The sequence below is a fragment of the Protopterus annectens genome, chromosome 12.part0 (assembly GCF_019279795.1).
Source record: "Protopterus annectens isolate FY-2018-M chromosome 12.part0, PAN1.0, whole genome shotgun sequence".
In the NCBI taxonomy this organism is placed as follows: Eukaryota; Metazoa; Chordata; order Ceratodontiformes; family Protopteridae; genus Protopterus; species Protopterus annectens.
Window position 1 is genome coordinate 793172622 of NC_056746.1, and position 24756 is coordinate 793197377.

The window sequence follows — 24756 nt, forward strand, 5'->3', positions numbered from 1 at the left end:
GAGTGTATAAATGAAGAAATAAAATGTCATCTATAAAAATATTTTTGTGGGCAATATGGAAAAAGAAAAGTATTGTACAAGAATATAATGATAAAACTTTACTATGTAAAACCATGGGAAAATATAACAGATGAAAAAAATAACACTATAATGAAAATAAGAAGCAAATGGTGCAATCAGAAAGTAGAATGTCAAGATTTTTTGTGGAGACCGATAATAGATAAATTACCAGTAAAAAGAAATATCCTATATAACGAGAAAAGTGATATAATATGTTTACATTGTCAAGTAGAAGAAACCATGGAACATGTGCTTTTGAAATGTAAAAGAATAAAAACATTATGGGGAAAACAGTGTAAAAAAAGTTTTTTGAGGATATAAAAGAAGTGGATAAAATAAACATAGATGTGATGAAATATGGAGATTACAAGAATAGAAGTAAGGAATATGTTAAAAGAATAGATAAAAAGTTATTTTATGATATATATGTGTTATATGGAATGAAAGAAAAAAATGAAATTATGTTTAATGGTAAATAGATTTTAGCAACAATAATATGTAAAATCAGATGGTGGTTATGGAAAAAGGAATGGGGACTAATAGGGATGAAAATTTAGCATGATTTTAAGGAAATTATGAAAATGTGCAAACAGATTTGTCTATTTATATATTTGTACATATGTATATATTTGTAAATTTGTAAATATTTTGTAAATAAGAGTTATTTTTGCATATAAATAAAGCACCCCTTTTCTGCCTTTGTGAGAGGACTGTAAAGTGATCATGTACTTCCTGCTTCAATTCCAATGTGCAGTGATGGCTTGGAGAAGCAGGGAGGGAGAAGAATGGAGCCACAGGAGATTCACTGTGGTAGTGGTACTCTTATGAAAGCAGTTGAGCTTTCAGCTGTTAGTATAGAGTGTTGGAAGTCAGCAGAAGAGAGGAGAAGCCAGGCAAGCCTTCTAATTTCGCTTTGTGCTGTGGCAAGTCAGGAGAGAAAGCAGTTAATCCTTCTGTGGAGTTCTCAGATATTATGGCAGCCCAGGGGGAGAGGAGAAGACAGTCAACTCTTCTTTCTATGTTAATGGAGCCAAGGAAGGAAATATAAGGAAGGAAAAGGCAATCACGCCTTTTGCTGAGTCAGAGGACTTGTTTCAACAGCGTCTGATCGGAGGAGAGGAAGAGTCAGGAAATGGATGTTTCATTGCAACCCTCCAATCAGGGGGGTTACAGGATGATTTAGTAATGGATATGGTTAATACTAGTGAACCTGAGAATGGGAGAGAAACTTAATGGGATGTTGTTATGTATAAAATTCAAGTTGAAGAAGTAAAGAAAAAATCGGATGCAGAAATGGTGTGAGGAAGAAAAGAAAATATGAGTAATACAGAGATAAGGATGAAAAAAACTTTACTGTTACAATTTTTAGTAAAGAAAAAGTAGGAATTGACAGGTATAAAGTTTAGGATAATGCCTTTAGGAACAAAGGAATCTGAGGTAAGAGCTTTTATTCACATTAATAAGGAAACTTTCTGTAATATATTTGAGACTGGTTACATAATGGAAAAAGTTCTAGGAGGGTATGAAAAAAGAAAGACTGTCATCCATGGAATGGGTATGTGTTTAAAACATTTGGTAGAGTAACAAAGAAAAAAATACATATTCAATGTAAAATGTGTAAAGACATTATAAACATTTCTAAAGTTTTTGATAATACAGTTTTATGGGCAGGGGGATGGGATTGTAATGTGGTATTGAAAATGGAAAATGAAAATATTTTACATATCCCTAGTATTACACGTGATGAAGAAGACAAAGGTCTTGTGAAATACCAGGGACAACCAGAACATGTTTTTCCTATTGGACACAAGGCAAAAATGTGATTTAAAATATTATAGATGTAAAAAAATGGTCACGTGTGGCTGAATTGTAAAGGAAGTACAGATGTTCTGCAAAGGGAACCAGACATTAGCCAAAAGAAAAAGAGCAAGAGCAAACACACAAGGAACAAGAAATAATGGGAGATGATAAGGATAAAGATGGAGAAAATAGAGAAGAATCCAAAAAAGAAAAAGAAACAGAGAAAGGTTCAGAAATAAATGATAACAAAGATGTACAATGAAATACAGTAAAGGAAAAGAAAAAATCAACTGGTAAAAGAGTGTGAGAGAGAGAGAGGAAAATAAAATTTATAGGAACCAATACAAAAGAAAAAAAATGGAAAGGATGACTAGGGAGACAAAATGATTTAGCAAGAATACTTAAAAAGAAAGAAATTGACAAGTGTAGAATAGTAGCCATAAATTTAAATAGACTGAAAGGCTTGGTTAGAAGATTAGGTATTTTGAAATGGTGCAAAAGACTTGATACAGATATAATTGTTTTAGAAGACATAAGATATTTTAATGAAGATGAAAGAGTACAAACAGAAAGATTATGGGGAGGTAATATTGGAATTTGGGAAGAGAAACTTGTACAGGTATATGTATCTTGTGCAAAGATTCAATTAAAATATTGGGCATGAGTTTAGTTATAATGGATAGATTAACAATTTTAGATATAAGATGGAAAGAATAGCTATATAAACTTAATGTTCTTTATTCAGATGTTAAAAGCAAAGAAACAGAAAATACATTTCAAAAATGTATTATATAGCAGTAAACATGGATATTATAATTCCAGGGGACTATAATTGTGATTTGAGAAGAAAGAAAAAAGGGGTGGGGACATTAATGAAATGTTAAAGGTAAACAGATATGGCAAATTTAGTATATGTAGATCCAATAGATGGACATATATTAGAGGGGAGCATAAAACAGAGATACATTATTTTTAATAATCTTCAGGAATAGAGACACCAGAAGAAGATGCACTAGAAACATGGATTTCAGATCATTTTGCCATTTGGTTAGAAATTAAGCATAAAGAAAAATATATAAAATAGGAAAAGGAATAAAACAAATTAATAAAAAATGGGATATAAAAGGAAAACTGATAGTAATGAAACTTCAGAATGATCACATCGACATGCGTGAATGGGCGTGCCTTCATTAAAGGTTGGGTGTCAGGCTGGCACCTCGGCACTGTATAAATCTACTGCCAATCATTAGCGGACCAGAGTTCCGCTGTGGCGACCCCTAACCGGGAAAAGCTGAAAGAAGAACAACAACTTTGGAAAATAAGAAATACCAGATTTACAATGGGAAAAGGTGATAGAGAAAATGAGAAGCACATATAAATTTTGAAGAACATGTAGGTTATCATTTAAGAAAAAGGTTTATTGAATAATCCAGTATTAATGGCAAAAATGGCATACCTAGCTAGTGTATTTGGTTTACCATCAGAATATTAAAATGAGAGTTGTACTATTATATTCTCATTTATATGGGGTTCCAGGCTTAACTCTGTTAAAATAGGGGGCAGGATCCAAGGAACTCTGTGTAGGGTTCGTGTAAAGCCTACACAAAATATTTCTGTGTGCAGAAAGTTGTGCCTATGGCCGTGCTACGCAATGCATATTAATGAAGCATGGCATGCTTAAACAATGCTTCGCAGCATGCAACAGTGTTATTATGGCCATGAAACCTCTTTGGGAATGTGGATAGCATTTCCATGTAAGGTTGCTGTCTGCAACATGGCAATGAGACCTCTCATCCTCTTACAGCAAAAAATCTAAATAAAGCTATAAATAAGGACAATCGTACACGGGGCCCTGCCATAGATATGTCATTCTGCATTTATTAACTTTGTATATTTTATTGTTTTTTATTTCTCTCTCTCTCTCTCTTTTTTTTTTTTTTTTTTTTGCATGTTTGCACAATGCTTAGCTTGTTTGCAAACTGAACCATCCATATATCCGACATGACCCAGACAGCCAAAAAATAGAAACCGGATACATTCAATTAATACTACTGGACATTGCGCAAATCCAGTAAGTGAGACTGCTCTGCACTAACAACATCAAGTTAACAATGAATACTAATATAAGGGATATCATTTAACTAATCCTGTGGCAATAAGTGCTAAGTCTAGGTCTGGAGTGCAAATGGTTCTGGGTTCTAGTACAGAATGGGCAAACTTTTCTTTCACTGTGTTGACATTGTAGATTACACAAATAAAGTACAACATAGACAAGTATTTTCTCAACTTTCTTGTGGCAAGAACTTTAAGTTTACTGTTACATGTTACTGTACACATGGTTCTGGGTTTGAAAACTACATATGCCATAAACTTTTAATGTTGTTCCATGTCACATCATATTTACTCTCACTCTTAACACCTGACATAGTATAGATGATATTAATATTTATATGTATGAGGGCTGAGACACAAATATTGTGTCATTTATTTTTACCTAATCATTTATATGGTTATTGTGTATTTATTAGGAAAAGTATGACTGCGGGTATAATGCATACTCGGTTTATGCAAGTATATTTGTGCAATCCCATTTGAATAACAGAGCTACATAAGCAGCTATATATCAAAAATCATTGTAATTTTATTTTTTTTTGTTTATTTTAATTTCCCACCTGTTGTGCACTGCTTTCAATCGCTCACCCTGGCTTACTGTGTTTGCACGATGGTAAGTGGCTCGCAGCATTTTCAAATGTAACAAAAATTAAACAGTGCACATGCTCAGTAAGTGCAATACATGAAATTGGTGGGAAAACATATACTTAAAGTGGAACTGGTGGGGAATGCTCATTAGACATTGATCTTGATCATTAGGACACCTGACTGGTGTTGGAGCGGGTGTGTGCTTTTGTGCTCAGCATTGGGGTGATCAAATAGTGAGAAGTCATGTATAAAGTGTAAAAGGACAGTATGCATGCATTAGTCTGTAGTCCAAAAGAAATGTACAGTATTACAGTAGTCAGTGGTTGTGGGTTCAAAGACAACATTTCCCAAATAAACTATAGTGTGCACAATAGTGTTATGTTTTCAGCATTATATACCCAATACTTCCGCGGTGGTGCAGCGGTAGCATTGTTGCCTCACAGCAAGAGGTTCTCCCGTTCAATTCCTGGCTGGAGTACACAGGGAGTGCCTTCTGTGTGGAGTCTGCATGTCCGCCCAAGGGTTGGGTGGGCGTTCGAAAGACATGCATAAATGGGCATGCCTTCGTTGAAGGTTGAACGTCGAGGTGGCACCTCGGCATTCATATAAATCAACTGCTAATCATTAGCAGACCAGAGTTCCGCTGTGGTGACCCCTAACTGGGAAAAGCCAAAAGACAACAACAACATTGTTAGCTAGTCATCATTATAACAAATTACTTTCAGGCCTCAATACCGCTGGCATGAATGGCTGGCTGTCAAGTGTAAGCATGCATATGTGCAATATATGCACACGTGAATGATTGCTAGCTGCAATCTGATGAGTACTACAGCATCTATCTGTTAGAAACTGAATAGTGTTCAAAGTAATAAAGGAATTTCTTAGCAGTTGATAGTGTTAAAAGTAGAATATACAGAATAGAGTGAAATAATTGTAGAAAGTTTTTGTAAAGTAACTATGAAGTTAGTAATGTTTTCTTTTTTTTTCCTCTCACCCCACCCCTTATCTTCTTTTTTATTGTTTAATTTGTTTTAATTTTGTTGCTATTATGTACAATTTTGTATTTCTTTGTTTTAATTTATTATTTATGATTTTGTTTGTATTTGTTGTTATATAATTTGTTTTTATTTTTGTTATTAATATATTTAATTTTTGTTTTTCTTTTGTGTCTAATTTTTTATATTCATTTATTTTTTATTTTATAATTGTATGTTAATTTTTTTATTACAACAGCACAGCCGGGTAGGCAAGCTGTATATCAAATATCGTTGTAATTGCATTTTTTGTTGTTTTTTTTTTAATTGCCCACAGTTGTGCACTGCTTACTTTGTTTGCACAGTGGTAAGTGGTGCACAGCATTTTCAAATGTAGTAAAATTTAAACAGTGCACATGCTCAGTAAGTGCAATACATGAAATTACTTTTCTTTTATTACTTACACTACAGCACTCAACCTTCCTCATTACCTAGAGGAAAACAGTTTTGGTACTTACTTTCCTCACTTGCTTAGAGAAAAACAGCTCTTGTACTCACTTTCCTCACTTATCTAGAGGAAAATAGTTTTTTATTCAGGCATGTCCAATGGTCAGCTCCCAGTGTTCTCTCCTGTCTATCTGATGAATCTGGGAATCTTGGGGCAATGTAGAAATTGCCTCATGTACACAGACAACCCTCTCCTCCTACCACCCAACACTACAACCTGTGAGCGATGCACTTATCTAGCCAAACTGGAGGTAAAGCTCTCTCCCACAAAGACTGAACTTGACAGTCAAGAGGAGAAGGTAAACACTTGCACCACATCACACTCATCACATAGTCTCACTAAATCTTGTATCTTTCGGCTTTTCCCAGTTAGAGGTCGCCACAGCGGAACTCCGGTCCGCTAATGATTGGCAGTAGATTTTTACGTACCAGCTTGCCAGGCCAGATGCACAACCTTCAATGAAGGTACGCCCATTCACGCATGTCTCCACACAGAAGATGCTTTAGCTGAGAATCCAACAGGACAACGTCTTACTGTGAGGCGACAATGCTACCGCAGCACCACCACCACAGCTCCCACATAGAAACACAATAACATTCGCGGAGGCTCTCAATAATAATCTGGTCAAGGAAAGGGACCTCCAAAGCAGAAATGCAAGCAACCTCTACCCCCCCCAACACAACCCAAATGACACATAGCCCATAAAGTCAGTGTGCCACTCAACCACAGACAATAAGGCAAAACAATGTACCCAACACACTAGTCATAGGTGACTCTATAGTCAGGCACACTGATGTCCCACTCACCAGGCTAAACAAGGAGAAGGTTACTGTCAGCTGACTGTCGGGTGCCAGGATCCGCCACATAACCCACGCACTCAGGTCACTCCACAACAAGTACAAATATGACTCTGTCATTGTCCATGTTGGTGTGAATGACCTGAGATGTACCTCCCTGGACTACATGCAAAAAGACATGGAAGAGCTCTCTGATCTTGTAGCCCAGGCAGGTATGACCCTAGCCCTGAGTAGCATTCTGCCATCACCCAGAATGATACCGCAGTACAAGGACAAAATGATTGATTTCAACAATTGGCTAAGCTTCTGGTGTAATTCTAAAGGGATTCAGTATCTGTCTGCCTGGGATGACATGGTCGACAGACCACGATGCTTTGCCAGATATAGCCTGCACCTGTCTCCCCTGGGATTCCAGATACTGGCTAAGGTTCTTGCCGCCCCTATAGTGCCTTTTTTAGGCAAGGTTCAAATGACAAATTCACCACCGTAACAGGAACAGGCAAGCAAAAACTGAGGGTGATGCTACTCAATGCTAGAAGTCTAAATCTCAAAATGCACTCACTCAAGGCTTTCCTTAAATTGGAGAACATTGATATCTGTGCAGTGACTGAGACCTTGTTCAAGGCTATACTGAACATCCCTGTACTACCAGGCTATAACTCATACCACACGTTTTGGCATTGTAACCTGGACCGGAACACCAAAGGTGGAGGTGTGTCCATATTAATTAAGGATATCAACACCTCAAGGCTAGTTGCTCAGCATAATGCATCCCAGGTTATCCAAGTGCAACTAACTCTGGGTAAAACTGCAATCCAAATTGTAGCTTGCTTCAGATCCCCCACCATACCCCAAGATTCCCACTCCTCTTTTCTTGATGTACCGGAAAATATCAGGGTTCAACCAAACACCCTAATAATGGGTGATTTCAACTACCCCACCATTAACTGCGAAAACTACTCATGTACCAGCTCCTTTGCTCAACGCTTTCTGGATTTCATAAACTCCAATGCCCTGGGTCAACTTATCCACACCCCCACTAGGGGCAAAAATATCCTAGATCTAGTCATTACCAACATGAGTGACCAGTGTTCCACACCTGAAGTCAACGCCTCATTGGTCCGATCCAATCATAAGCTAATCACCCTAGATATCCACATCCTGCCCCCAGCCCCCCACCCCCATTAAGGAAACCACGGTAAAAAATTTCTCCAAAGCCAGCTTCATGCTTCTTAAGACAGAAGTGGTGAACTTCATGACACCCATGCAGATGGACAATACAGTTACAACTGCTGAATCCTACACAAATGCACTCTATAAGCACTTACACAAGTGCATGGATCGTGCTATCCCAAACAGAACCAAGACGCTATCCTCCAAAAAAAGGAAGCCAATCTGGTGGTCCCCTGCCATAAACAAACTGTACAACAGAAGGAAGAAACTTGAACCACACTTCATTGAAGATGAATATCACAAACCACGTACCAACAAACCAATGACACCTTCTTCTTTTCAATAAATAGACATCTGTTTATTCCACAATGAAGTAGAAAACAATAAAAAATTCCACCATAAAATCTCCTAGCGCCTCGGCCATAACAGCCTTTACAGAGTAAAATGCAAACTCTCAGTGTTTCCCATTTATAACACAGTCAATTTCAATGAATTAATTACATCATTTATGCAGAATAAAAATCTCTTAAAGCTAAAACAAACATTAAATAAAACTTTGCCAGTTACATTCTTTATTTAGCCCATTAGGCACCCGCGGTGTTGGTGCTGTGGTAGAGTTGTCGCCTCACGGTAAGACGCTGTCCGGTTCGATTCTCAGCTAGAGCGTCTTCTGCATGGAGACATGCGTGAATGGGTGTACCATTGTTGAAGGTTGTGTATCAGGGCTGGGAACTCGGCACGTAAAAATCAACTACCAATCATTAGCGGACCGGAGTTCCGCTGTGGCGACCCCTAACCGGGAAAAGCCGAAAGACACAACCACAACAACAACAGGCTGCATAGTGTTATATTTAATGATAAAGATCGATTCCTTTTTCCTTAATGAATGCTTAAGCACATCTTCACTAGTAAATTGTAATGAAACCTATTCCAAAACTGTCACTTTTAAACTACTTAACTTCTGCGGTGGTGCAGCAGTAACATTGTTGCCTCACAGCAAGAGGTTCTCCCGTTCGATTCTCGGCTGGAGTGTGGGGAGTGCTTTCTGTGTGAAGTCTGCATTTCCTCCCTGCGGTTGGATGGGCGTTCGAATGACATGCGTAAATGGGCGTGCCTTCAGTGAAGGTTGAACGTCGAGCTGGCACCTCGGCGTTCATGAAAATCTACTGCCAATCATTAGTGAACCGGAGTTCTGCTGTGGCGACCCCTAACCGGGAAAAGCCAAAAGACAACAACTCTATTGAAGTGATCTGCTATGGGGCTTATTATTTTGTTATTCTTTATGTCCCTGACATGCTCTTTTATCCTTTCACTTAGACTTGTTTTGCTTTCTCCAATATAAAAACAGTCACAAGAACATTTAATAGCGCAAACTATTCCCTTAGTTATATAGGAAAAGCAGTCCTGTGTTTTGAACTTTTTGCCATTTATTCTCTCAAAAGTTGATCCTATAAACTGACAGATAGAACACCTGCCACAAGGACTCGTGCCCAGTTTTATTGTATTCATGTTCATTTGCACTTTTGGTTTGCTGTATCTACTATCTACTAAAAAATATTTTAAATTCCAACCCCTCTGATAGGATATTTTTAATTCTACTTGTGATAAAGAGGAAACTTCCCTTTTTATAAGTTTCCAATATTCTTTTAATAATATGTTAAGTCTATCTGAAAAAACAGTATATTTGGTAACAAAACATAAAGAATTATCAGCTGAAACCATTTCTCCATTTCCTATGTTACCTCTGTAACTTCTTTTCTTGCTAGCGCTGTACTTCCCATATATTTTGGCATAACTTTCCATAACCAGTTGCTCTTCATATCCTCTTTCCAAAAACATTTTTATAACTCTCTCAGCTTCTGCTTGTGACACATTTATATCACTACATAATATCTTAATTCTGAGCAACTCCCCATAAGGAATAGATGCTAACGTATGTGATGGGTGGCAACTAGTGGCCTGTAACATTAAATTCAACTGATTAAACTTTCTATGTATCTTAGTTTTGATTTTCTCATTAATTATACCTTCTACAGTAATGTCCAAAAAATCAACTTTCAATCCTATTTGTGCTTCATCATATTTAATTCCAAATCTGTTATTATTTAAAAAATGTAAAAATTCAGATACCTCATCTCTACCTCCTTGACACAAAAATATGAGATTGTCTATGAATCTGAAATAGTGTCTAACATGTCTTTAAAAGAATACACTTCTGTAAATGTGTGTACTTTCCATCAACATCATAAACAAATTAGCATACATGGGGGCAAAAGCTGCCCCCATAGCTGTGCCTTGATTTTGTCTATAAAGGTTCCTCTCACATTCAAAAATATTGTTTTTCAATCAGAAGTGTACTAACTCTTTGATATATTGAGTTCTGGGATTATCTCCCAGAAAATACTGCAAAGCTTCTAGTCCATATTGATGTTGTATATTAGTATATAGAGTAGACTAGTCACATCTACTACTACTACAAAGTACATGTTTTCTCTCCACACTATTCCTGCCACCTTTTTTAAAAAAATCAAAGGAAACCTTAATGTAAGATGGGAGCTTTAGTGCTTCTTTCAACAATAATTCATGCAAACGACAGCACAAATTATGAGTAAAATATCCAGTAGGTGACACTACTGGGCATCCTGGAGGATGCAACAAATCTTTGTGAATTTTAGGAACACAAAAAAATCTAGCTACAGAACTTTCTTTATTGTTATATCCGATGTGTTATAAATGGGAAACATTGAGAGTTTGCATTTTACTCTGTAAAGGCTGTTATGGCCGAGGCGCTAGGACATTTAATGGTGGAATTTATTATTTTCTACTTCATTGTGGAATAAACAGATGTCTATTTATTGAAAAGAAGAAGGTGTCATTGTTTTGTTGGTAGAAGGAAGAAACTGTTGCAAAAGAGAGTAAAATCCCATGAGTGGAGGAGCTCCCTTGTCAGCCTCAGTAAGAAGCTGTGATCCCTGATAAAATCCTCCATAGCTAGTTACGAAAACAAAATCACCACTGATTCTAAAGACAACCACAAAGCATTCTATAGCTATGTCAAGAATTTCAGTGGCAACACTTAGATCTGCTCTGAGTTACAGCACAATGGCACTAAATATACAGACCCAACTGATATTGCCAACATACTGGCAGATAGGTTCAGTGCTAACTTTACCCCCCTCTCACCCCCTAAAGAGCCCATCTCTATATCAGAAGAATGTAAAGTTCCTGTAATCATGGCTACACAGGTAAAAACCACACACTCCAAAGCCAAGAACACAGCATCCATGGGACCAAACAACATCCCAGGCTGTGTTCTACATGAACTACAGAACAAACTGGCACCCCACCTAAGTACCATGTTCAATCATAGCCTCACCTCAGGCTTTGTGCCCGCTGAATGGTGCACAGCGATGGTTATCCCACTCCACAAGGGGGGAGCCACCACGGACACCGGGAACTACCACCCCATTAGCCTGACGAGCCTGGTCTGCAAGGCCATGGAATGTATCATCATGGAACTTATAAACAAAGACATTGGTAATCTCCAAACTCTGAACCCCACCCAGTTCGGGTTTGAAAAAGGCAGATCATGTCTCCTAAACCTGATAGACTTCTTTGAAGCAGTCACCAAAGCCGTAGATGAGGGAAAGGTGGTTCACACAGCCTCTCTAGATCTTGCCAAGGCATTCAACACCATCCCCCACTCTGGAATTATAGATAAACTCACTAAACTAAGTATAAATCCCTATATCACAAGATGGGTTGCCAACTGGCTCACTGACAGAACCCACACTGTGAAAGTAGCAGACTCCAAATCCAACTTCAGACCAGTGACAAGTGGAGTACCACAGGGTTCAGTCCTGAGTCCTCTCCTGTTTGGGATCTACTTGACTGAAGTACAGGCTAACACAGAAGGTCTTTGGCTATCGAAGTTCACAGATGACTGCAAACTTGGAGCCATAATCGAAACTCCCAAAGATGTAGACATCCTACAAAAGGGCCTCACTGAGACAGATGCCTGGTGTCAAAGCCATGGCCTCAAGCTCAATGCTAAAAAGTGCATTGTCATCCCCTTTGGTTAAAAACTCTGTACCCATGAACTATAACATAGGCGGTAGTATACTTAACACTGAAAGTGTGATAAGAGACCTAGGGACACAGGTGGACAGTAGTCTCTCCTTTGATAATCACATCACCAGAGTAGTCAGGAAATCCTTCTACATGGCACACCTCATCACAAAAGGTTTGTTATTGTTCCCCTCTACTCATCACTCATTAGACTCATTATAGAGTACAATGCCACTTTTGGTATGTACTTTACAAGACATCTACAACAACTGGAAAGCCGCAGAAATACCTCACAAAGAGGATTACCGGCTTCAAACAGATGCCCTACGCAGACCATCTCAAAAAACTCCAGCTTTACTCCGTCGCATATCGCCTACTCAGAAGTGATCTCTGCCTAACATACAAAGCAATGTCAAAATTAGAGCTGTTGGACATGCTCCACTTAAAGAAATCCCAATCCCTCCGAACTACACACTCTAGAGATCTAAACCTTGTCACCACAATAAACAGAACATGCCGGAGGTATAGATTCCTGTCCCAGAGACTTCCCATACTCTGGAATAAACTACCTATCTATATCAAACAAAGCTCCTCATTAGCACTCTTCAAGAAAAATCTTGATGATTGGACGGGAAATAGGAAATTCACCCCGGGGATCACTTCTGTGAGTCTGCCACAGTGGCACAGGAAAATAATTTCCTTGGGTGGCAAAAGCCAGGGTACTTTTTTGGCTCGGCTTGTATAGTTCCTAGGGCCGATAGCCTAGTACCTACCTATGAACCTATTAACATACTTTAAAGGACTTTTGACAGAAATTTTATCATTAATTTCTGCCCTCAGGAAAATCTGCCATTTAAGTTCAATTTTTTTCCAAATAATTATTGAAAGATCCAACAAATCTATTTTTATTCACTTTTTCTACTACAAAATTTAAAATACAATTTTGTATTTCTTTGTTTTAATTTATTTATGCTTTTTTTGTATTTGTTGTTATATAATATGTTTTTATTTTTGTTATTAATATGTTTAATTTTTGTTTTTATTTTGTTTCAAATTTTTTATATTCATTTATTTTTTTTATTTTATAATTATATGTTCATATTTTTTTATTACTACAGCACAGCAGGGTAGGCAGGCCCTCCCATGATCCTCCTACTCTCACTCCACCGGCTAAAGCACTGAAGCCCAGCATGTCTGGGCTGCAGCCTGGCAGCACACCCTCCATTTCCCCTGCACTACCTGGTCCCTTAAGTAGTTCTACTCCAGTGGATAGGTTTGCAGTCCCCTCTGGGATCAGTAGTGGAAGGGGTGCATTTATCACCCGGAATGAGTTGCCAGGTATGGTGCATAGGATTGTACACCTCACAGTGGCACATGCCTATGCTGGATGGAGCACTTGCTCGCCATCCTGATACAGAATACCTGTCATAGATGCGCACATCAGGCACTGCAGCCGCTGTTGCAGTGAGGGGACAGTGGTGACAGTCCACTGGGTGAGGACTTGACTCCCACTGTCACGTGTCCTAATGTCCATGAGACCTCAATTTCCCAACCCTCACATCAGCCATGGTGTTCTCTGCCCACCACTGATGTCCTTCACCATCCCTGTATTTTGCCTTGTATGTCCTGTCTGGCAACAATTGCTTCCTCATCTTGCCAAATACCTGCCTATGTCCCTTCCCCAACATTCCTTTCTCACCAAAAATAAAGGGCACCTGTCCCAAAGAAACAAATGTCCTATACATAGCACTCTATTTCACACCACTGTCTACTTGACACACTTGAAATGGTGCAATTGGCTATACAACATGATTATGTTGTTGTCACCTCTGTCTCTGGAGGTGACAGTCCAAATTCAGCTAATATTCTATACATTTAATTGTTATTTACTGTTGAATAAATGGATAGTTATGGTTCTTTCCTACACCCATCCTGCACACTCCTGCCCTCCTTTCACTTTATTTTTCCCTCTGATTGTTCCCCATTTCACCACTTTCCCATCTTCCTCATTTTTTTTCTTTAAAGAAACATTGCAAGATGGACACTATCACTACGCAACAGTAAAAGGCAGTGGTATCAGTAAATATATGCAACATAAATGTATGTAAAATTAGCATACACACTTGTAAAATTCATGCCTATACCACGTTTAAAACCCAGTACCGTTTGCCTCCAACAACAATGCATTAACCCATCCAGACACAGAGTCAGTTCTTTAGCAGGTGTATTGTATACAATCAATGCTGTGGGGGAAAAAAAGGAAAAAAAAGAATGTAAGGGGTGGGGAGAAAAAAAAAGGAGAACGTTAGCAACATCATAAGTGACATACAAGCAGTGATACAATTATTTCACTCTGTTACCTTTACTATAAAAAGTACAAACTATAAACAAACTTTTTATAACGTCTGAATACCCAGTTGATAACAGATGCACCCTATAGTACAGATTTCAGCCAGCAATCCTTGATGTGCGCATATATTTCCCATTTGCGGGCTCCAGTTCTACTAATTACATTTTCCAGCAGACCATTTCTGCCACTGCTAGAAAGGTCTGCAGTTACAGTGCAATAATGATAAAAACATAATAGTACTTGTTCATTTGGGAATTGTGGTGTTTGAACCCACAACTGCTGACTACTCTCTACAACCACAGTGTTTTGTGTTCCTCGAGAGTACTGCATGCATACTTTCCTTTTACAGTTGTGAGATGTATGCTCTATTTTATAGTACTGTAGTCACAGTCCTCAAACTTATAGCAACAAATGTTGACAAAGTCATATGGAATGGGGGCAAAGTCCGAAATATAGGGATGACTCTTACATACTTGCTCTTACAAACTTATTAAGCTGATACAGTAACAGGTGTTGCACTTGCATGACTTTTCTGAAGAGTCTTGAGTCTGAATCTCATGTATCTGCCATTATTTAGTGATGTCAGTCCTCAATCCTTATTCAGTTATGTGACTGAAAACCACAATTATATCTGTAACTTTACAAGGACTAGACAATCTTGTAGAAATCTGCACAGTTGACAGGTATTACTACATTACATATCAACTAAGCCCATACCTCACAACCTCTTACAGCCACAAATGTGAAAAAAAAATAACTACTGGGGGTAGAAAGGTGCACAAACAGCAACACATTTTACATATTCTTCTACAAACTTAGAAAAGTGATACAATAACAAGCTCTGCAGTAGCACAGATGTTCTGAAAGGTATAAAGTATGAGACACAAATGTAATTTTCAGGCTACAGTCCTCAATGCTTTTGCTAAGATTTGCCAAACAAACAAAATTTATGAGAAGCAAACCAAAATTATGAGGCAACAATCTGAACATTCTGCCAAACCCATACAGTTGTGATGTTTTATGAAGCAGTGTCTTTAACTTTTAATGCTGCCATAACAGTACTATTGTGATCCCTACATACCACATGCTGCTCACATCCTTGTCAATTGAATTTTCTGGACTCTAACATTCAGATCATGATCTGCCTCAGCTATGGAAAAAAGAGTGCACACTCTCAGTAAGTGCAATACATGAAATTGCTGGGAAAACATATATTTAAAGTGGAACTGGTGGGGAATGCTCATTAGACATTGATCTTGATCTTTAGGACACATGGCTGGTGTTGGAGAGGGTGTGTGCTTTTGTACACAGCATTGGGGTGATCAAACAATGAGCAGGCGTGTATAAAGTGTAAAAGGACAGTATGCATGCATTAGTCTGTAGTCCAAAAGAAAAGTACAGTATTACAATAGTCAGTGGTTGTGGGTTCAAAGACCACATTTCCCAATTATACAATAGTGTGCACAATAGTGTTACGTTTTCAGCATTATATACCCAATATTGGTAGCTAATCATCATTATAGCAAATTACTTTCAGGCCTCAATACCTCTGGCCTGACTGCCCGGCTGTCAAGTGCAAGCATGCATATTTGCAATATATGCACACGTGAATGATTGCTAACTGCAATCTGATGAGTACTACAGCATCTATCTGTTAGTAACTGAATAGTCTTCAAAGTAATAAAGAAATTTCTTAGCAGTTGATAGTGTTAAAAGTAGAATATACAGAATAGAGTGAAATAATTGTAGAAAACTTTTGTATATTAACTATGACGTTAGCAATGTTTTCTTTTTTTTCCTCTCACCCCACCCCTTATTTTCTTTTTTATCATTTCATTTGTTTTAATTTTGTCATTATGTACAATTTTGTATTTTTTTGTTTTAAATTATTTATGATTTTGTTTGTATTTGTTGTTATATAATTTGTTTTTATTTTTGTTATCAATATGTTTAATTTTTGTTTTTCTTTTGTGTCTAATTTTTTATATTCATTTATTTTTTTTTATTTTATAATTGTATGTTCATTTTTTTATTACAACAGCACAGCAGGGTAGGTAGGCTGTATATCAAATATCATTGTAATTGCATTTTTTGTTGTTTTTTTTTTTTTAATTGCCCGCAGTTGTGCACTGCTTACCATTACACACCCTGGCTTACTGTGTTTGCACGATGGTAAGTGGTGCACAGCATTTTCAAATGTAGCAAAATTTAAACAGTGCACATGCTCAGTAAGTGCAATACATGAAATTGGTGGGAAAACATATATTTAAAGTGGAACTGGTGGGAAATGCTCATTAGACATTGATCTTCACATGGCTGGTGTTGGAGAGGGTGTGTACTTTTGTGCGTAGCATTGTGGTGTTCAAATAACAGTGAGCAGGTATGTATAAAGTGTAAAAGGACAGTATGTATGCATTAGTCTGTAGTTCAAAAGTATAGTATTACAGTAGTCAGTGGTTGTGGGTTCAAAGACCACACTTCCCAAATATACAATAGTGTGTACAATAATGTTATGTTTTCAGCATTATATACACAATATTGTTAGCTATTCATCATTATAGCAAATTACTTTCAGACCTCAATACCTCTGGCATGACTGTTCATCTGTCAAGTGTAAGCATGCATATGTGCAATATATGCACACGTGAATGATTCAACAACAAAATGCCACTGGGGCCAGAGTGAAGTTTAGTGCTTTTGTCCCGTTTGTTACAGAACTTCCTCAGAACATTCACACACATACATTCATTTCCTTTTATACTGACAGTCATCATGACATCATTTCCTTGATTAATACATTTCTACACTTTTAAAAATAAGTACAATATTAATATAAAATTGTTATAAATATAACTAACACATACCCATGTTTTCTTAAAACAAAATGCATACAAATAATTAATTATTATTAGTAACTTAACAATTATAATTAATTGAATTTGCTTATTCGTGATCAGCACCTGTTCAGAACTTGTTGTAAGCACTAAATAAGCTACTAATCAACCTTCCTCATTACCTAGAGGAAAACAGTTTTGGTACTTACTTTCCACACTTGCTTAGAGAAAACAGCTCTTGTACTCACTTTCCTCACTTATCTAGAGGAAAATAGTTTTTTATTCAGGCATGTCCAAGGGTCAGCTCCCAGTGTTCTCTCCTGTCTATCTGATGAATCTGGGCATCTTGGAGCAATGTAGAAATTGCCTCATGTACACAGACAATCCTCTCCTCCTACCACCCAACACTACAACCTGTGAGCGATGCACTTATCTAGCCAAACTGGAGGTAAAGCTCTCTACAACCAAGACTGAACTTGACAATCAAGAGAAGGTAAACACTTGCACCACACCACACTCATCACATAGTCTCACTAAATTTACAACCCCAAAATCCACACATAGAAACACAAAAACATTCACGGAGGCTCTCAATAATAATCTGCTTAAGCAACAGAGACCTCCAAAGTAGAAATGCAAGCAACCTCCACCCCCCCAACACAACCCAAATGACACATAGCCCACAGACTCAGTGTGCCACTCAACCACAGTCAATATGGCAAAACAATGTACCCAGCACACTAGTCATAGTTGACTCTATAGTCAGGCACACTGATGTCCCACTCACCAGGCTAAACAAGGAGAAGGTTACTGTCAGCTGCCTGTCGGGTGCCAGGATCCACCACATAACCCATGCACTCAGGTCACTCCACAACAAGTACAAATATGACTCTGTCATTGTCCATGTTGGTGTGAATGACCTGAGACGTACCTTCCTGGACTACATGAAAAGAGACATGGAAGAGCTCTCCGATCTTGTAGCCCAGGCAGGTATGACCCTAGCCCTGAGTAGCATTCTGCCATCACCCAGAATGATACCACAGTACAAAGACAAAATGATTGACTTCAACAATTGGCTAAGCTTCTGGTGTCATTCTAAGGGATCCAGTATCTGTCTGCTTGGGATGACATGGTCAACAGACCACGATGCTTTGCCAGAGATGGCCTGCATCTGTCGCCCCTGGGACTCTGGATACTGGCAAAGGCTCTTGCTGCCTCTGTAGTGCCTTTTTTAAGCAAGGTTCAAATGACAAATTCACCACTGTAACAGGAACAGGCAAGCAAAAACTGAGGGTGATGCTACTCAATGCTAGAAGTCTAAATCTCAAAATGCACTCACTCGAGGCACTTCTTAAAATGGAGAACATCGATATCTGTGCAGTGACTGAGACCTGGTTCAAGGCTCCAGAGAGCACCCTTGCACTACCAGGCTATAACTCATACCACACTTTTCAGCCATGTAACCTGGACCAGAACACCAAAGGCAGAGGTGTGTCCATATTCATTAAGAATATCCACACCTCCAGACTAGTTGTTCAGCATAAAGCATCAACATAGGCAGTATGTCCTGTTTTCCCTCATCCAGGTCTATGGGGTCAGTATCCAAGAAGTCCACAAGGTTCAGTAAGCAAGATTTACCCTTGACAAAAACAAAATGATTAGCTTGTTTATTACTTTGGACATAGAACCGCTGTTCACTGTTATTCCTAATGAATGGGGCATTGAGAATGTTAGAGCATTTTTGAATGACAAGAAATGTTTTACCAATGACAAGGTTAATCTATTATGTACGCTTCTTGAAATTGTATTAGAGAACAATATTTTCATTTTTGAAAATGAATATTTTCTGCAGAAGGTTGGCGTAGCCATGGGCACTGCCTGTGCCAATGCATACGCCAACCTGGCACTGGTTCAATGGGAGAAAACATTTTTGTTGTACAATGCCTTTTCAGACTATATTATGTGGTACGTGTGTTTTGTGGATGATATGTTTTTGCTTTGGCAAGTCACTCAGTCAAAACTGGAGAAGTTTGTGACCTACATGCATAGTACCACCAGTTTCCTTAGATTTACCTATAATTACTTCTCTGAAGAGACAGATTTCTTAGATGTGAAGGTCAGTAAAACAGAACTTAATACCTTAAATACTAGTGTATTTAGGAAAACAGCTAGGAAGAACACCTTTTTGCATAAAAATAGTATGCACCCTAGGCACATCACACACAATGTGTTGAAATGCCAGGTTTATAGAGTAATGAGGTTACATAATGATGACTCTCAACTACATATAGTGCTTGACTCTTAAGAATGATTTCTTACAAAGAGGGTATAAGGAGAAAGAAATTGATGCCTGCATCACCAATGCTTGGCAAGAAAGGGAAAGGAGATGTAAGGCCTATTATAATAATTCAGAGGCACCCGATAGTCCACAGGCATTATCTGCTATGACTGATACGTTGAGGGTACTCCTACCCTATTCCAGTGACATTAATAATTGCTGCAATATTATAAAAAAAGAACTGGAATATCTTACACATGGTAGAAGAACTGAAGGGCATCCTAGATACTACACCACATTTTACTTTTAAAAACAAGTCACTTAAGAAGCATTTATGTTATAGATGACAGTATCACAATGAAACTGTTCAATCCAGCAGGAAGGGCACTTTTGCGTGTATCGTGTAAGTATATCCTTACAAGTTCAGTTTACACACGTCCCTGTGGAAATCTTAAAATCGAGTTAGATTAATATGCTTACTGCAAAACTACCAACATTGTTTATTTTAGTAGCTGTCAGGTTTGCCATGCCTTTTATATAGGCAAGACTAATAGGTCTTTGAAAGATAGAATTTTTGAACACTACATGTATATTAGAAATAAAAGAGAGACCAATGCTTTAGCACAGCACATCATTCAGCATGGCCCCAGACAAAATTTTAAGTTCTTAGTTCTGCAGGTATTGGATGTGGGAATTAGAGGGGGGCGATGTTGTAAACCGTACAGAAGTTGCAGAACAGAAATGGTTTTTACTTTTTAATACAGAGAAACCACCTGGTTTAAATGGGACATTTAGCCTCAAACCTTGTTTGAAATTACACCCACTCAAACATTAGTTTTCTTTTGTGTACATCATATATATATATATATATATATATATATATATATATATATATATATATATATATATATTTCTTTTCCCGGTTAGGGGTCACCACAGCGGAACTCCGGTCCGCTAATGATTGGTAGTGGATTTTTACGTACCAGGTTACCAGCCCTGATACACAGCCTTCAAAGAAGGCACGCCCCATTCACGTATGCCTCCACACAGAAGACACTCTAGCTGAGAATCGAACGGGACAACATCTTGCTATGAGGCGACAACACTACTGCAGCACCACCACCGCAGTACTATATATATATATATATATATATATATATATATATATATATATATATATATATATATATATATATATATATATATACACACATAATATTTTATATTTTCTTGTTTGTGTACTTTCTAGTATTTTACTTTTTTAAGGATTTGAAATTTGAACTTGTGTGCATTTTTTCCTGTGACTACACATTTTATTCTAAATGGCTTAATTGATTTTGGGAATTCATTGGTTATTTTAAATTGAGTGCTGTTTCATTCAGTTTTCGTCTCATGAAGCAATGTTGTAATCATGAAAGCGCTTACTTTTAACATTTTATCTTATTTTTAATAAACAATTTTCAGTATTTAGCCATGTTACTGTGGTATTTGTTATTTTTTTTTTTTTTTGGTTTTTACCTTGTAGATCTAACCTGATACACCCAGTGGAAGTAAGGCAGGCTTCAGTGTTGTTGTGTTTTCCTTCTCCCAACCAGTAATCAGTCACAATCCATTAACAACAAACACTGAGCGAGTGCCTCCACTGTGTTCACATCTCCTACTCAGATCCAGGTATTTGGTATTTAGCACTTCTAATGAGTTCATACCTCGTTTTGCATCTTCATCATGCTAACAGCCCTGAATCTACACCATACAAAAAGGCAACAGTGTAGCAAGGCAAACTGATGATTGGGAGATTTGTTTATGTTGGGAAGACTGCACAAATGCTATTTCTTCAGGATATATCTGACAAAGGTATACTGAACTTCTTAAGGTATGCTTCCATTTTATCAGCAGCATACTGCATATGCTGGAGTGTGTTTAAGAAAATTCTGAAACAAAGGCTTTTACATATTTGTCTATATGCATTAATTATTACTTAGAAGTGTACTGATGGCATGGGCATGTTTGTCAAGCCGTTTCAGAGGTATACATGATTGCCAGTAGGTAAACAATTTTTTCAACAGGCCTGAATCCCATTTCATTTTATTTGCTCATATACCCATTCATAAAGTATTGTTTTGTCTTAGGGCCTCTTTGCCATTTTTGATGAGGACATCAGCACTGGCTCATAAACTATTGTGCTATCTTAGAACCTCTTGGCCTTTTTATGTAGCCTCTCTAAGTCCTTTTGAGTATGTCTGCCCTCCCCCATGTGGAATGATGTTAAATGTCATGTTTGTTAAGTCCTGTTTACTTTAGAGAGAGGATCTGGTTGCTAGGCAATGGCCGTATATTCACTGAATGTCAAAGATGTGACTATGAGGGAGGCTATGAGTGTCATAGCTGTGAATGCCAGATCGCAGATGAAAAAGGGTATGTTTGGTCAGAAGTATTATTAATATTCCTAACAACTATGGGGCATCTCCAGCACTAACTGCATTTCAGAAACTGTCACATACATCAGAGTGACACTAAGGATGTATGAATGAAAGCTGCATGAGCAATTAGATCTTGCCTTCTGCTGCATTGCTTCTTACCAGCAAGCTACCTCCTCAAAAAAGCTATCCAGTTAATCTAGTTTTTATCTCTATGCATATGAGACCAGGACACGGATGTGGAAGCTATTTAAATCCAGGATGGGTTTGGTTTTTTTAGAAAAACATTTTTCATAAGGATTTGCAAGAAATATAATACTGTTATCTATATCTCAAGCCACAGGGGGAAAACATAAACGTTTCTATAACTGTCAGTCTAGGTGGCTTTCAGTTACTACTACTGTTGCCTGACTGTGTCACGTTCTTTTCTGAAACAGTGAAGCACGACTGATATTTATACAAATTGTGTCATATTTACACAGAGCATAGGAAATGAGGGAGTATACATCTAAACAGCAAACAAATTGATAACTGACTTGACTTTTAAAAAAATATGCTTCCAAGCACTGCATACATTCAAACTATTTTAATAATTCGAACTACATTATCATACATCTGTTTATGATACACAAATACTCACACACACATAAACACACACACACACACACACACACACACACACACACACACACACACACACACACACATTGATTTATTTATCATTGCCAGACAAGTCAGACTCATCAGGAACAAATGTCTTGTTTGAGATTGATCCAGCAGAATAATGGGTCATTCAATCAACATTCTGTGAATTATTTACTGATTAATCGATTGATTTTATTTGTTTGCGCATTTATTTGTTTGCTTGTATTGTTTCAGTTGATTCATAAGTGAGATTTCAGGTTTTGGGTTCTGTGGCAAGTTCTTAGGGTGTTTCAAATAGCTTTGATCTGTTTTGCTCCGAGGATTAGCATGTGTTGAAGAACCCAGTGAAATATTTTGTATAGGTCTTCTTCGGTTTCTTCTTTTATGTTACGTGAGTTGTCAGCTTGACAAAACTCCTCATTGTCTGCACATAATCTAGCAAGTATTTGAGTGAGAACAGCGTAGTTTATGAGTAAACAGTAAGAAAAGAAGATCCAGTACTGTAGCATAGATGGATAAAGCCTTGACTAAGGTCTATGTGACCTGGGTTTGGTTAGTGATTCGAGCACCTGAGGTACTGGCAGGGGAATTATGGCCATGTATATTCTAGGGAGATGGAGGGAGGGATGTTCACTCAGTATACAAACTGTGGTTTGATTTCCCTTATATAGACTAGGGAAACAATCATAAAGTGCTGTCAGAGGGTAGACAGAACATTCTGCTGGCATCAGCTCCTTGCATAATTGAGGGGAGGAAAAGCACCAATGCTCATTGCATTTCTTGCTGATTATGCATGGAGGTGTTGAATCAGAAAAAAACTCCAGCAACAGCAGTATGATACTGTGCCGGAATACCTTGATATCAATCCTAATGCAAAGTTAGTCTGGGGGGGGGGTTAGGAGGGGTAGGCAGACTCAACACATGAGGAGAGGCACCAAGATAAGCTGATGGACAGCTGTGTGGGACAAAAAACCAGTGCAAACAAGCAAGAAAATGTGGGAAATAGAACTGATCATTGAGGGAGTACACTTGTTCATATGTTCATAGATGGTCACTAGGCTATCAGCCCCAGAGCTATTTTAAGCCTAGCCAAGCATGTCCCAAATTTACCAAATTATTGCTGATGTGTCAATAACCCAAGAAATGTTATGGTTACAATATGGGTTTGTACATTGTCCATTACTGACATAGGCACAAAACCAGGGATAAATTTGTGCTTTCCCATCCACTGGTCCAAGTTCTGTTTGAATAGGATTAGGGATGAGCCTTGATTCACATAGATGAGAAGCCTGTTTCAGACAAGATCTTTGAGACACATACCTGTTCCTCCATCATGTCCTATGTGTGATTGGAGACCAAACATAAGGACAGGGCTTTCAGATGATCCACATAGGACTTGTTTACTTCCTGTATTTATTTTTGTGAGAAACCACTGTGGTCTCTCAAGCTGTAGCAAGTACCTGCTCAAGTACATTCCAAAAGGTGCATTGTACTCAATGATTCATCTGATGAGTGCCAAGAGTAGCAGAACAATGGCATCCTTGGACCTGGATGCCATGCCCTTACTTATCCATTGTGCAATGCAGTATGATTTTCTCACCATAGCACTCACATGGTAGTGATGGTTATATTACTGCTAACATATATTCCCAGATCCTTGACCACTGGGTCTACTTTTAGGAGAGTATTATCAATGTGGTAATTTCCAGGGATGACTGATTTTGTAAGGGGTACTACTATGCATTTTTTTTTGCATTGAGTTTTGGTCCATGGCTCTGTCACCAGTTGTTTGTCTGCAGACAGCTGCACACTAGGTGTGTTTAAAGGATTCAATGACCACACCTAGTGTGCAGTTGTCTACAGACTTGGTCAGCCATAGGTCCTTGATGTTTACCTTGACTTCGGAGAAGTAGATGCCAAAAAGGAGAGCCCCCTGCACCAATCCCTGTGGAACTTTGCTAGTGATTGGCCTCTTTATGGAAGTGGATTCCCCTATCCTAACTTCTTGTGTCCTATCAATAAGTCAGCTGGCTATCTATTGGGTGAAATATGAGTTTGTGCCTAACTTTGTAAGTTTATCTAAAATGCTTGGATGAGATATTGTGTCAAACACCTTGCCCAGGTTGATGTAGATTATCTGCACTGTTTTGCC